Source organism: Phacochoerus africanus, chromosome 13, assembly GCF_016906955.1.
Source record: "Phacochoerus africanus isolate WHEZ1 chromosome 13, ROS_Pafr_v1, whole genome shotgun sequence".
Classification (NCBI taxonomy): Eukaryota; Metazoa; Chordata; class Mammalia; order Artiodactyla; family Suidae; genus Phacochoerus; species Phacochoerus africanus.
The window spans coordinates 19,126,714-19,140,782 of NC_062556.1; the positions used below are offsets into that span (position 1 = coordinate 19,126,714).

Genomic DNA, 14,069 nt, shown 5'->3' on the forward strand with positions numbered 1-14,069 from the left:
CTTCTTTATTTTAAAGTCTGTTTTTTCTGATGTGAGTATTGCTACTCCTGCTTTCCTTTGATTTCCATTTGGATGTAATATTTTCCTCCATTCCCTCACTTTGAGTTGGTGTGTGTTCTTAGGACTGACGTGGGTCTCTTAGCATATTTAAGTATGTATTTATTGACGTTTTGTTAATTGTCTTGAATTGTTACTTTGGTTCCTTTTTTCTTCCCATCTTTTCTTGTCTTCTCTTACGATTTGCCAACTATCTTTAGTGTTGTCTTTGAATTGCTTTTTCTTCTTTCTTCCTCCCTTCCTTCCTCCCTCCCTTCCTAACTTTCTTCCTTGCACCGTAGGTGCAGCATATTGAAGTTTCCAGACTAGGGTTCGTCAAAGAGCTGCAGCTCCTGGCCTGTACCACAGCCACAGCGATGCCAGATCCTAGCCATTTCTGCGACCTGCACCACAGCTCACAGCAACGCTGGATCCTAACCCACTGAGCAGGGTCAGGGATCCTACCCACATCCTCATGGATACTAGTTGGATTTGTTTCTATTGCACCACAAAGGGAACTCCTGCTTTTTCTTTTTTATGTGTGTGCCCATCATAGCGTTTTGGTTTGTGGTTCCCATTAGATTTGGATGTAACCGTCTATATGTGTACAGAATTGTTTTGGGTTGCAGTTCTCTTAATTTCAAATGCATTTTCAGGGTCTGCATTTGTCTTCGCTTCTCATGCTTGCTAGTTTTGATACCATATTTGTCAATGGGTGATTTTCTGCATTTATATTATTTTTGTCAATACCAGTGAGTTTTCTCATTTGAAATTTTCTTGTTTTTAATTGTGGCTTTTTATTTTCTGCCTAGAGAAGTTCCTTTAGTAGTTGTAGAGCTGGTTTGGAAGTGCTGAATTCTCTTAGCTTTTTCTTGTCTGAAAAGCTTTTGGTCTCTCCATTGAATCTGAATGAGAGCCTTGCTGGGTGTAGTATTGGTGGTTACATTTAATGTTGTCCCAGATGTCTCTTAGACGCTCTTCAGTTCTTTTCATTTTCTTTCTTTTCTCCCTCTGGCCTTGATTTCCGTCATTCTGTCTTCCACCTCACTTATTCATTCTTCTGCCTCCATTATCCCGCTGTTGATTGCTTCTGGTGTGTTTTTCATCTCAGATGTTGTGTCATCCATCTTAGTTTGCTTGTTCTTTAAATCTTTTAAGCTCTTTGTTAAACATTTCTTGTAACTTCTCTATCTGTGCCTCTATTTTTTCCCCAAGATCTTGGATCATCTTTACTATCATCACCCTGAACTCTTTTTTAATTAGATTACCTATCTCCTCTTTATTTACTTGTTTTTTTGTGTGTTTTTGTCTTGTTTCTTTGTCTGAAAGCTATTTCTTTGTTGTTTTGTAAGGTCTGACTGTCTACATTTATTGTCCCCTTGATAGCAGGTATGTAGACGCAGCAGCTGGTGCCTAGTCTTGGAGGTCTCGGGGTGGTAGTGGCTCACGTGTTCTCAGAGCCCATGATAGGAGCAGTGGTATTATGCTACCTCCTCTGGAGCCAGGTGGCTGCTAGGAATGGGGCCTATGAGAGAGTTGGTGATGGTTCACAGGATTGCTTTTGTGGTCAGGGGGCAGCACTGGCTCCTGAGACCTGTCTAGCTGTTAGGTAGCTCTCAGGACGATGTCCTGTAGTTGGCACATGAGCAGCCCCTCCTGTAGATCCTCCCTTTGTCAAGGAGCCCCTCGGGACTGCTCCCTATAGTGGGGGCAGGGGCCTTTCTTTAATCTCTCCCTTTGTTTGGCTGCTAGGGAGTCTTTTCTGTAGCCCTAAGGATGGGGGCTGCTCCCTAAATGTTGCTCAAAGGCTCTCTCTGTAGCTGTAGGACCTGCAGTGTTCTGGCAGTCCCTTCCCTTACTGGGCCGATAACAGAGTGCTTCCTGTAGCCACAGCAAAGTAAAATGTGCACCAGCAGGGCCCTCTCAGCCCTTTTGAGTAGCTGTGCAACTTAACCCTGCTTCTGCAGTGCCCTGCTTGATTGTTGGCAGGGGTCATGGAGCTTGTGCTATTCTCGAGATACTCCGCCTGCCCACTGTGCCTTTGAGACTCCCAGAACTGTTTGTGGTGTTTCTGAAATAACTTTGCCAGTTCAGTGGGCTTTTTGCAGCTCTCTGCCCACCCAGCAGGCCCCTCGCGACTCTCGGAATTACTTGTGCTGTTTCCAAAATAACTTTCTCTGCTCCCTAGGCAAATTGTGACTCTATGCCCACCCGGAAGGCCCCTGGCGACTCTGGAACCATCCACACTGTTTCCAAATTCACTTGGTTGGCCCCCTAGGCCGATCACAGCTCTTTGACTGCCCAGAAGGACCCAGACCCTTGCGATTGCCCAGGGTTTGTGCTGTTTCCGAAATAACTTTCTCCACCCCCTATGTAGATCATGGCTCTTTGCCGACATACCAGGCCATGCATGACTCCCTGAGCCTTCTGCACTGTTTTCAGCAATTGCTTCAGTGTTCCCCTGCCTGGCTGCTGTCGTGGAGCCTGTGTTATTCCCGAGTTCCCTCTGCCTGCTCCAAGGGTTCCCTACTCTTGCTCCACTTTCTCTGTAGCCTTAAGGGCTGTGGGCTTCTCCCCAACTATTGCTAAGTAGCTGCTGCTCAAGGATACATCCTAGAGCTGGAGTAGTTGGCGTCTTGCAGCCTGAGAGCACTTGCAGAGGGTAAGGTTCCAGTGGTGGATCCTGCTCCTTCCTGCCAGGCCTCCCCCAGCAGTGGTGCACATCTTCCAAGTCCAACCGTCTTTCCTCAGCTTACAGCCACAGATGTGGACTTTCCAGACTCTAGTCCTTCCAGGCTGTCTCCATGCTATTAATCCTAGTTTTTCCCCGTGTAGCCAGACCCAGCTCTCTCTCTGAGTCTGATCTCCAAAGCTGGAGTTTCAGTTCCTGGCTGCTGGCTGCACCAGCCTGTGGTTGGGAAATGCAGGCCAGTGACGGTGACAGGAATGCTTCCACTTTAACTGCTTTACATCAGTTGTTGTGTTCTTCTCCAGTCCTCCAGAGTTCCCCCTCTGTCCTGGCTGGTTTCCTCGCTGGTGGGGGTACTTTCCAGGGGGTGAGGGTTTTTCCTCGTTCAAGCTGCTTCCTAGGGGTATGAGTCCAGGCCTGCTTTATTTCTCCTTTTCTTTCCTTTTTTCTTCTTTCTTTGGTCCTGCTCAGTTTTGTGAAGTTTTCTTGTTCTGTCAGAATCCTGGGGTCTTTTGTCGGCATTGAGAAAATTTTCTCGGTGAATTGTTCCACATATAGATGGAATTTCAGTGTATCTGTGGGAGTAGGTGAACCTCATGTCCTCCTCTTCCGCTGTTGTCATTTTCTTTCATTTTTAAAGTTTTTTTTTTTTTTTTTAGGGAATCTGCATGCTGTTCTCCATAGTGGCTGCACCAATTGCATTCCCACAAGCAGTGTAGAAGGGTTCTTCCCCTTTCTCTATACCCTCTCCAGGATTTGTTGTTTGTAGAGTTTTTGATGGTGGCCATTGTGATAGGCGTGAGGTGCTACCTCATTGTGGTTGTAACTTGCATTTCTCTCCTAATTAATGATGTTGAGCATCTTTTTGTATCTTTTTCTGGGATTTTTTTTCTTATTCCTTTATCTGAAACTCTAATTCTCTGCCCTTTGTTTCTATTTATTTATTTACTTTTGTCTTTTTTGGGCCATACCCATGGCATATGGAGGTTCCCAGGCTAGGGGTCCAATTGGAGCTGTAGCCGCCAACCTATGCCAGAGCCACTGCAACGTGAGATTTGAGCTGCATCTGTGACCTACACCACAGCTTACGGCAACTCCAGATCCTTAACCCACTGAGCAAGGCCAGGGTCGAACCCCAGTCCTCATGGATGCTAATCGGGTTTGTAAACCACTGAGCCACAATCAGAACTCCTCTCTGCTTTTTTATTTTGTGTAGATTTTTAGTGTGGTCTCCTTTTTGCAGACAATATGGTTGTAGCCTCTCTTGCTTCTCATGTCTGCCTCCCTTGTGGCTGAAGTTAGTATTCAGGCTTGCTGCAAGCTTCCTAATGGGAGAGACGGGTGCCTGCCCACTGATAGGTGGAGCTGATTCTTAACCCTCTGATGGTTGGGGCTTTGTCTCTGGGCGTGATTAGAGGTGACTGTGTGTCTGAGAGATTTTTAGGCAGCCTCTTTGCGCTTGAGTGGGGCTCTGTTCCCACCCAGTTTGTTGTTTGGCCCGGAACTTCTCAGCTGTGTTGGATGGGGCCAAATTTTTTGAAAATGGCCACCGTTAATGCTGGTGATTATTCCCAAGACTTTTGCCTCCAATGTCCTTCCCCTAAGTGAGTCACAGTTACTCCCTCCTTTCCCAGGAGATCCTCTTAGAACTGCAGGCAGGTCTGACCCGGATTTCTATGGAGTCTCTGCTTTGCCCCGGGGTCCAGTGCACATGAGAGCCTGTGTGTGCCTTAACAAGTAAAATTTCCACTTCCCCTAGTCGCATGGAGCTTCTGTTCACTAGCCCTGTTGGCTCTCAAAGCCAAACGCTTCTGGGGCTTCTCCTCTTAATGCCAGATCTCCAGGCGTGGGAACCTGATGTGGGGTTCAGAACTCTCACTCCTGTGGGTGAGCCTCTGCCATATAGTTACTTTCTGGTCTGCGGGCCACCCACCTGGTGGGTATGGGGTGGCTTGTACCATGTAATTGCCCCCCCTACTGTCTTGATGTGGCCTCCTCTTTGTTTTTTGGAGTAGGATATCTTTTTTGATAGTTTCCAGTCTATTTTGTTGAAGGTTGTTCAGCAGCTGGTTGTAATTTTGCTGTTTTCATGAGAGAAGGTGAGCTCCAGTCCTTCTACTCTGCCATCTTATTGTGTGTATTAATTTTGTATCCTGCCACGTTACTAAATTCATTGATGAGCTCAGTTTTCTGGTAGCATCTTTAGGATTTTCTACTATAGTGTCATGTCATCTGCAAACAGCGATAGTTTTACTTTTCCAGTTTGGTTTCCTTTTATTCCTTTTTCTTTGATTTCTGTGGCTAGGACTTCCAAAATTATGTTGAATAACAGTGGTGAAAGTGGACATCTTTGTCTTGTTCCTGATTTTAATGGAAATGCTTTTAGTTTTTCACCATTGAGAATGATGTTAGCTGTAGGTTTGCCATAGATGGCTTTTATTATGTTGCCCACTTTCTGGAGAGTTTTTAATCAGAAGTGGGTGTTAAATTTTGTCAAAAGCTTTTTCTGCATCTGTTTAGCTGATGATTTGGTTTTTCTTCCTCAGTTTGTTGATGCGGTGTGTCACAACTTACTAATTGGCAGTTATTGAAGAATCAAGTGGGATAAATCCCACTTGATCATGATGTATGGTCCTTTTAACATATAATTGAATTGTTGGCTCATCTTTTGTTGAGGATTTTTGCATGTATATTTATCTGTGATATTGGGCTGTAATTTTCTTATTTTGTGGTATCTTTGTCTGGTTTTGGTATCAGGGTGATGTTGGCCTCATAGAATGAGCTTGGGAGTGTTCCTTCCTCTGAATTTTTTGAGAGAGTTTCAGTATATTTTGGTGTTAACTTCTCTGAATGTTTGAAAGAATTTGCCTGTGAAGAAAGAATCAAGTCCTGCACATTGGTTTTTGGAAGTTTTTAAATCTGTTTGAATTTCATGGCTTGTAATTGGTCTATTCATATTTTTAACTTCTTCCTGGTTCAGTCTTGTAAGGTTGTACCTTTTTAAGAGTCTGTCCATTTCTTCTAGGTTGTCTATTTTATTAGCATATGGTTGCTTGTAGTAGTTTCATGTGATCCTTGATATTTCTGTGTTGTCTGTTGTTAAATTCCCCTTTTTCGTTTCCACTTTTGTTAATTTGAGCCCTCTCCCTCTTGTCAAAGGTTTCTCAACTTCTTGTCAGAGGTTTCTCAATTTTGTTGATCTTTTCAAAGGACCAACTTCTGGTTTCATTAATCTTCTCTATTTTCTTTGTCTCTATTTCATTTATTTCTGCTCTGATGTTTATGATTTCTTTCCCTCTACTAATTTAAGCTTTGTCTTTTCTTTCTTCTCCATATGGTTAAGTTGTAATGTTATCTGAAATTTTTCCTGTTTCCTGAGATAAGCAGTTCTTCCCTCTCAGAACTGCTTTTGTTATGTTCCGTAAGTTTTGGATTGTCATATCTTTATTGTCATTTGTCTCTAACTTTCGATTTCCTCTTTGATTTCTTCAGTGATTCATTGGTTGTTTAGTAGCATATTGCATAGTTACCAGGAGTTTGGATTTTTTTGCTTTTTTTTTCCCCCCCTTGTAGTTGATTTCTAGTCTCATAGGGTTGTGGTCAGGAAAAATGCTTGATATGATTTAAATTTTTAAAAATTTTGTTATGTCTTGATCTGTGGCCTAAGAGGTGATCTATCCTGGAGAATGTTCCATGTGCACTTGAGAAGAATGTATATCCTCTTGCATTGGGATGGAATGTTCTATAAATATCAATTATGTCTGTTTGGTCTAGGGTGTCACTTAAGGCCTGTGTTTGTTTCCATGCTGATTTTCTGTCTGGAAGATCTGTCCATTGATGTAAGTGGGGTGTGAAAGTCCCCCACTATTGTATTACTGTCAATTTCTCCTTTTATGGCTTTTAGCAGTTGCCTTATATATTGTGTTGCTCCTACGTTGGGGGGATATATATTTACAGTTGTTATATCTTCTAACTGGATTAATCCTTTGATCATTATGTAGTGTCCTACTTTGTTTCATGTGCCCTTCTTTATTTTAAAGTCTATTTTGTCTAATATGAGTATGGCTGTCCAGCTTTCTTTTGATTTGCATTTGCATATAATTTCCTCTTCCATTGCCTCATTTTCTGTGTGTATGTGTCCTTAAGTCTGAAGTGGATCTCTTGTAAGCAGCATATAATGGGTCTTGGTTTTGTACCCATTCAGCCAGTCTGTGTCTTTTGGTTGGAGCATTTACTCAATTTACATTAAATGAAATTATGAATATGCAGGAACTTATTGCTACTTTCTTAATTGTTTTGGATTTATTATTTTAGGCCTTTTTCTTCCCTTCCTCTTTTGTTCGCTTCTCTTGTGATTTGCTGACAGTCTTCAGCTTTTATTTGGTTTGCTTTTTCTTTTTTATGTGTCTATCATAGTTTTTTGATTTACAGTTCCAGTTAGGTTATGACATAGCAATCTAAATATGTACAGAATTGGTTTTGGTTGCTGGTTTTTTAATTTCAGTTTCAAATGCATTTGATTTTTTATTTTTTTACTTTTTCCATTATTATTATTACTATTTTTTATCTTTTTGCTGTTTCTTGGGCCTTTCCTGCGGCATATGGAGGTTCCCAGGCTAGGGGTTGAATTGGAGCTGTAGTCGCCGGCCTATGCCAGAGCCACAGCAACGCAGGATCTGAGCCGCATCTGCAACCTACACCACAGCTCACGGCAACACTGGATCCTTAACCCACTGAGCAAGGCCAGAGATTGAACCCTCAACCTCGTGGTTCCTAGTCGGATTCTTTAATCACTGAGCCACGACAGGAACTCCTTTTTTGCTTTTTAGGGCTCTAACTGTGGCATATGGAGGTTCCCAGGCTAGGGATCCAATTGGAGCTACAGCTGCCAGCATACGCCACATCCACAGCAATGCAGGATCTGAGCTGTGTCTTCGACCTACACCACAGCTGACCGGCAATGCCAGATCCTTAACCCAGAGATGGAACCTGCAACCTCATGGTTCCTAGTTGGATTCGTTTGCTGTGCCATGATGGGAACTCCTCAAATGCATTTTCAGTGTTCTGCATTTGTCCTCTCCTCACACTCGTTAGTTTTGAAATCATATTGGTCAGTGGGTCATTTCCTACTTTCGTGTTATGTTTCCTTTTACCAGTGAGCTTTCTCATTTCTGGTTTTCTTATTTCTAGTTGTGGCCTTTCCTTTCCCATCTAGAGAAGTTCCTTTAGTTGTTGTACAAGTAAAGCTGGTTTGGAAATGCTGAATTCTTTTAGGTTTTGCTTGGTTGAAAAGCTTTTGATCTCTCCATCAAATCTGTGAGAGACTTGCTGGTTTTAGGTTCCTCCCCTGCATCCCCTTCCACATGCCTTGACACTCCCTTCTAGCTTGCAGAGTTTCTGCTGAAAAATCAGCTCTTATCTTCATGAGGGTTCCATTGTATGTTATTTATTGCTGTTCCCTGTGACTTTTAATATTTTTTCTTTGTATTTAATTTTTGTCAGCTTGATTAGTATGCGTCTCGCTGTGTTTCTCACTGAGTTTATCCTTCCTGTATGGCATTGTCTGTGTTTTTGCAACTTGTTTCCTTTTCCACATTAGGGAATTTTTTTTGGCTATAATCTCTTCAAAAATTTTCTCTGGCCCCTTCTCTCTCTCTCCTCTTTCTGGAACTCCTATGAAGCAAATGTTGGTATGTTTAAAGTTGTTCCAGAGGTCTCTTAGACGCCTCAGTTCTTTTCGTTCTTTATTTTTTTCTGTGGCAGTGATTTCCACCACTCTGTCTTCCACCCTAGTTGTTTTTCTGCCCCTTTCCCGCTCTTTATTCTTTCTAGTGTATTTTTCATTTCAGATATTGTACTATTCATCTTAGTTTGCTTGTTCTTTAAATCTTCTAGCTCTTTGTTAGTCTCAATCTGTGTCTCCATTCTTCTTCCAAGATCTTGGATCATCTTTACTGTCATCCCTCTGAATTCCTTTTCAGGTATCTCTTCATTTAGTTTTTAATGTGTTTTTATTTTGTTCTTTTGTCTGAAAGCTATTTCTTGGTTGTTTTATGTTGTTTCACTTTGAATGTTTGTGGTCTCTTTGACAGCAGGTATGTAGATGCAGTAGCTGGTGCCTAGTCCTGGAGTTCTTGGAGGGGGGTGGCAGGCAGGTCAAACATACCCAGAACATGTGATGAGAGCAGTGGCATCACACTACCTCTCCTATAGCTGGATGGCTCCTAGGGATGGGATACGTGAGGTCAGTGGCAGTAGTTCAAGGTTCACAGGACTGTTCTTGTTGGAGGGGTGTGGTATCAGCTCCTGTGACCCCTCCTGTGACCAGGTAGCTCTCAGGACCATTGCCTATAGCTGGCAACATCAGCAGCTGCTCCTATGATCCTTCTCTTTGCTGGGCTTTTCATGGGAGGGCTCTCTGTAGCCACAGGGATTAATGCTGTACCCATGGTCCCTCTCTTTGCTAGGTGGCTTGTGAGGAACACTCTCTGTAGCCCCAAGATGGGGGCTGCTCTTGTGGCCCCTCCCCTTGCCAGGTGGTGAGCTGGTAGGATTGCTCTCTATAGCTGTGATGTGGGTGATGGCTGCTCCTCCCATGGCTAGGCAGCAGCTGCTCCTGCTATGGCTCCTGGAGCTGGAGCATACTGGGTCCTGCCACCTTAGAGAGTGCGCGGGGGAATAAGGCTGTCGTGGTGGATCCTGCCCCTTTGCTTCAGCACCCCTAAACAATGGTGCTTGGCCTCTAAGCCTGTTAGGGCTTCCCCAGCTTACACCCTCGAATGTGATCATCCCAGACTGTAGGTCCTGAAGTTCTCCTTGCATGTGGCCAACCCTGGTTTCTTCCCACAGAGCCATCCACAGCGCTCTGAGCCTGATGTCGGAAGTCTGAGTTCCACTTCCCAACCCTTGCCCGTACCAGCAGCAGATGGTTGAGAAGTGCAGGGTGGCAACACTGACTGTGTAGGACTGTTTCTGTTAGACTTGCTTCAAACCAATTGCTGGGTTCTCCTCCAGGACTCCAAAGTCCCCTCTCTGTCCCGGCTGATATTCTTACTGGTGGAGGTTCTTCCCAGGGTGCAGGAGCTTTTCTTCTTTCCAGATCCTTCCTGGGGTGCAGGTCCTGTTCCACTTCCTTTCTCATTTTCTCTCTTTTTTTCTTTTGTCCTACCTGGTTTCATGAAGATTTTCTTGCTGTATCAGAATCCGGAGGTCTTTTGCCAGCATATTCAATGTATTTGGGGGGGTAGGTGAGCTTCAGGCCCTACTATTCTGCCATCTTTGCCTTTTCCTCTCTCTCTCCTATTTCTTTTTGTATTGCAAGGCAAATATCAGTATAGTAAGATTCTATAATAACATAGTTTTTCTTATTACTGGTTCAGCAAGTTAACACAGCAGTCTCCATGAGGATGCAGGTTTGATCCCTGGCCTTGCTCACTGGGTTAAGGATCCAGGATCTGGTGTTGAAGTAAGAAACTAAGTAAGAAACGTCTTTTCAAAGCACAAGGCACTTTTTAATATGAGAGATGAACTATACACATGAGCCAAGTCATGTATCCCAAAACACAAGGAAAAAAAACCCATAAAGTAACGTATAGTAAGTATCCTATGGGATGATCTTAGGCCATGACACTGCCACTATGAAGAAGAGCTTCCTAGTACAGATGCCAGCCTCTGCCCAGTGTCTTTAAGAAACATTGGCCTCCTGTGCAAAAAATAGGCAAATTTGTAAACAGATCAAGACCAGAAGTAGAAAACACATTATTACTCAGTTTTTTCTGTTTAAACTTTTTCATCCATGGTATTTAAGGTACCATACTTTGACTATGTCATTGATTTATTCTTTTCCTCTGCTTTTGGTAAAACTTGATTTTACCGATGGTGAAAGAGATTGTAGTTTATGAGTTGTCATTATTAAACTTCTATAAAGTTCCTATGTTCATGGTAAAGGCAGTATTAAAATGGTGGTATTCTGATTCTTCAGTTTTCCTTAATGAGTAACCTTTTCCTCCCATACTCAGATGATTAATTTAACTTGAGCTTAAAATCTTGAAAACTGTCTTTTCATTTGGAAAAGCCAAATCATACCAATTCATTGAAAGAATTACATGGCAAATTTTGCCTTTGGCATTCCCTCCATTAAGATTTTCTTATGAAAACATTTCCATCAAAGTCTAGCTATCTATATATAGGTATCCATTACACATTAAAACAGTATCGTTTTCAGAGTTCCTGTCATGGCACAGTGGTTAACGAATCCAACTAGGGACCATGAGGTTGCAGGTTCGATCCCTGGCCTTGCTCAGTGGGTTAAGGATCCGGCCTTGCCGTGAGCTGTGGTGTAGGTCACAGACGTGGCTCGGATCCCGCATTGCTGTGACTCTGGTGTAGGCCTGCAGCTACAGCTCCAATTCGACCCCTAGCCTGGGAACCTCCATATGCCATGGGAGCGGCCCTAGAAAAGGCAAAAAGACAAAAACAAAAAACAAAAAAACAGTATTGTTTTCAAACTTTTTTTTTTTTTTCCTTTTACGGCCACACCTGTGGCACATGGAAATTCCCAGGCTAGTAGTTGAATCAAAGCTGCACCTGTGGCCTGTGCCACAACAGCCACAGCAGTGCTGGATCCAGACTGCACATGCAGCCTATGCTGCAGCTTGGGGCAATGCGGATCCTGGATCCTTAACCCAGTGAGCAAGGCCAGGGATCAAACCCACATCCTCATGGAGACTGTTGTGTTAACTTGCTGAACCAAAATGGGACCTCCATGTTTTAAAACTTTATTGAATAGTGTGTCATATGTGTCATTCTGTGACAGTGATTTTTGATTAAAATTGCTTTGGAGATTTGTCTGTGTTGATTTTATGTATATACGTACGTATGTATGTATGTATGTATGTATTTTAGGGCCTCAAGTGCCACATATGGAAGCTCCCAGGCTAGGGGTAGAATCAGAGCTGTAGCTGTCAGCCTACACCATAGCCACAGCAACACCAGATCCAGGCCGTGACTATGACCTACACCACAGCTCATGTAAACGCCAGATCCTTAACCCACTGAGCAAGGCCAGGGATCAAACCCATATCTTCACGGTCCTAGTTGGGTTCATTACCACTGAGCCATGATGGGAACTCCTGTATGTGTTGATTTTAGATAATTTATTTTCATTGTTGTATGGAATACAGGTGCTACCGTTGATGACTTCTGTTGTTGGAGCCTGTAGATCAGTTCTTTCTTCTATTTCTAATTTTTATTTTGCTATTGCAAACAATTGTGTATATGTTCTAGAGTTCATCTAGGCCAGTGTTTTCCAAACTACAAGGCATGACTTATTGGTGATCTGGAAATTATTATAGTGGGCTGAAACCAGCATTAAAAAAAAATGAGGAGTTCCCGTCGTGGTGCAGTGGTTAACGAATCCGACTAGGAACCATGAGGTTGCGGGTTCGGTCCCTGCCCTTGCTCAGTGGGTTAAGGATCCGGCGTTACCGTGAGCTGTGGTGTAGGTTGCAGACGCGGCTCGGATCCCGAGTTGCTGTGGCTCTGGCGTAGGCCGGTGGCTACAGCTCCTATTCAACCCCTAGCCTGGGAACCTCCATATGCCGCGGGAGCGGCCCAAGAAATAGCAACAACAGCAACAACAAAAAGACAAAAAAAAAAATGAAATAGAAAAGCATAGAACAGGAGAGAGGATATCATTGTTTCAAGTAGGAGGGGTAAGAAATATTTTGTGAAACTCTTGTTTCAAGTGTATGTGTGTGTGTATATATATATATATATATATATATATATATATATATATCCAAAAAGACTTAAAGACATTGCTCTGGCCTAAATATTGTTGTTTTCTGAAATGATTGTACCAGTTTACATTCCTCCCAGCAATATGAATGTGCCTTTTGATCTGCATCCTCATAAACACCAGGTAGCATCCCCTTCAATTCTGCAGCTCTGATCTGTAAGCTCCATCTCATTGTGATTACATTTCCATGATAAATTCCATGGATGTGTTTATCAGTTTCTTCTTTTGTGTATTGTCTGTATCCTTTGTTCATTTCTAAACTGGATTGCTTGTCTTTTTCTTTCTGATTTTTAGGTATCCTTTATATATTGTGGATAGTAGTTCTTTGCAAGCTCTCAGTTATGTATGTTGAAAATATCTTCTCCCATTCTGTGGCATGTTTTTCCCTTTGTTCATCTTATCATTTATTAGGCCAAAGTGGTAAATTTTGCCTTTTTTGTGTGTGTCATTGTGCTTTTATGTCTCATTTAAGAAATCTTTCCCTGCCCCTAGATCATAAAGTTTGAAAAGTATGCCCTTTTCCCCAATCCAAATGGTTTCCCTTGCGTTTTTTCTTTGGAATACCATAAATCTTAATTTTTTTTTCAGAAGTTTCAGTGTTTAAATTATTAAAACCCTCTCCCCAAATATAGTAGCCAAAAGTTTTATGTTATTAATTCTTTTTCTATTTGAGTACTTCAACTCAGGTTTTTTGTAATACTAAATAGAGCTGATACAATTTTGTTTTGTCTTTTTAGGGCCACACGTGTGGCATCTGGAAGTTCCCAGGCCAGAGGTTGAATCAGAGCTGTAGACGCTGGCTTTTGCCACAGACAGCAGTGTAAGATCCGAGCCACGTCTGTGACCACCACAGCTCACGGCAACACCGGATCCTTAACGCACTGAGTGAGGCCAGAGATCAAACCTGAGTCCTCATGGATGCTAGTCAGATTCATTTCCTCTGAGCCACGATGGGAACTCCGATCTGATACAGTTTTTTTAAACGGTATTTTTTTCAGATAAATACTGGTTTGTTAAAGTTGCAAGATGGTATATTCTTTTCCTTTTCTGTTTTTCCTCTAATAGAATTTATGTGTTTCAGTCACATTGACCTTACCCTAGAAGACAACTTCACAAGGATCTAGAAAGAACCAGGATTAAAGATGAGTGAATACTGGGCTCCAGAAATTTAAAACAGGTACAGATATCTTTGGAGGGAATGTTTCCGACTAGTCAGTACCAACTAAAATCATCTGGCATGTACGCAGAAAAACTTAAACTATCCCTGTAGGACAGGGGAGGGTTCAAGAGCAAGGATTTTGGAGTTAGTCCTGGCTTTGACCCTGACTGGCTGGTGACTGTTGGTCAAAGTATTGAAATATATCCATTAAACAGAGGCAATGATTATACCTGTTTCTTTCAGCTATTATAAAGATTAAATTAGGAGTTCCCGTCGTGGCGCAGTGGTTAACGAATCCGACTAGGAACCATGAGGTTGCGGGTTCGGTCCCTGCCCTTGCTCAGTGGGTTAACGATCCGGTGTTGCCGTGAGCTGTGGTGTAGGTT

At 42.7% G+C, this 14,069-nt stretch overlaps 1 protein-coding gene across 13 annotated transcripts in view; it reads left to right on the forward strand.

Moving 5' to 3' along the window:
* Window positions 1-14,069, forward strand: part of RCBTB2 (RCC1 and BTB domain containing protein 2) — a 76,504-nt gene that overhangs the window by 10,356 nt on the left and 52,079 nt on the right. For 7 of the 13 annotated variants that reach the window (XR_007131388.1, XM_047755807.1, XM_047755795.1 and 4 more), the window contains exon 2: window positions 13,606-13,701. The exons of 3 other annotated variants lie outside the window; for them this stretch is intronic. The gene's annotated coding sequence lies outside the window, so the exon portion shown is untranslated. Of the gene's footprint in view, window positions 1-13,589; window positions 13,702-14,069 lie in introns of all 13 variants that reach the window. 3 more of the 13 variants (XM_047755797.1, XM_047755804.1, XM_047755799.1) reach the window with 1 other exon arrangement.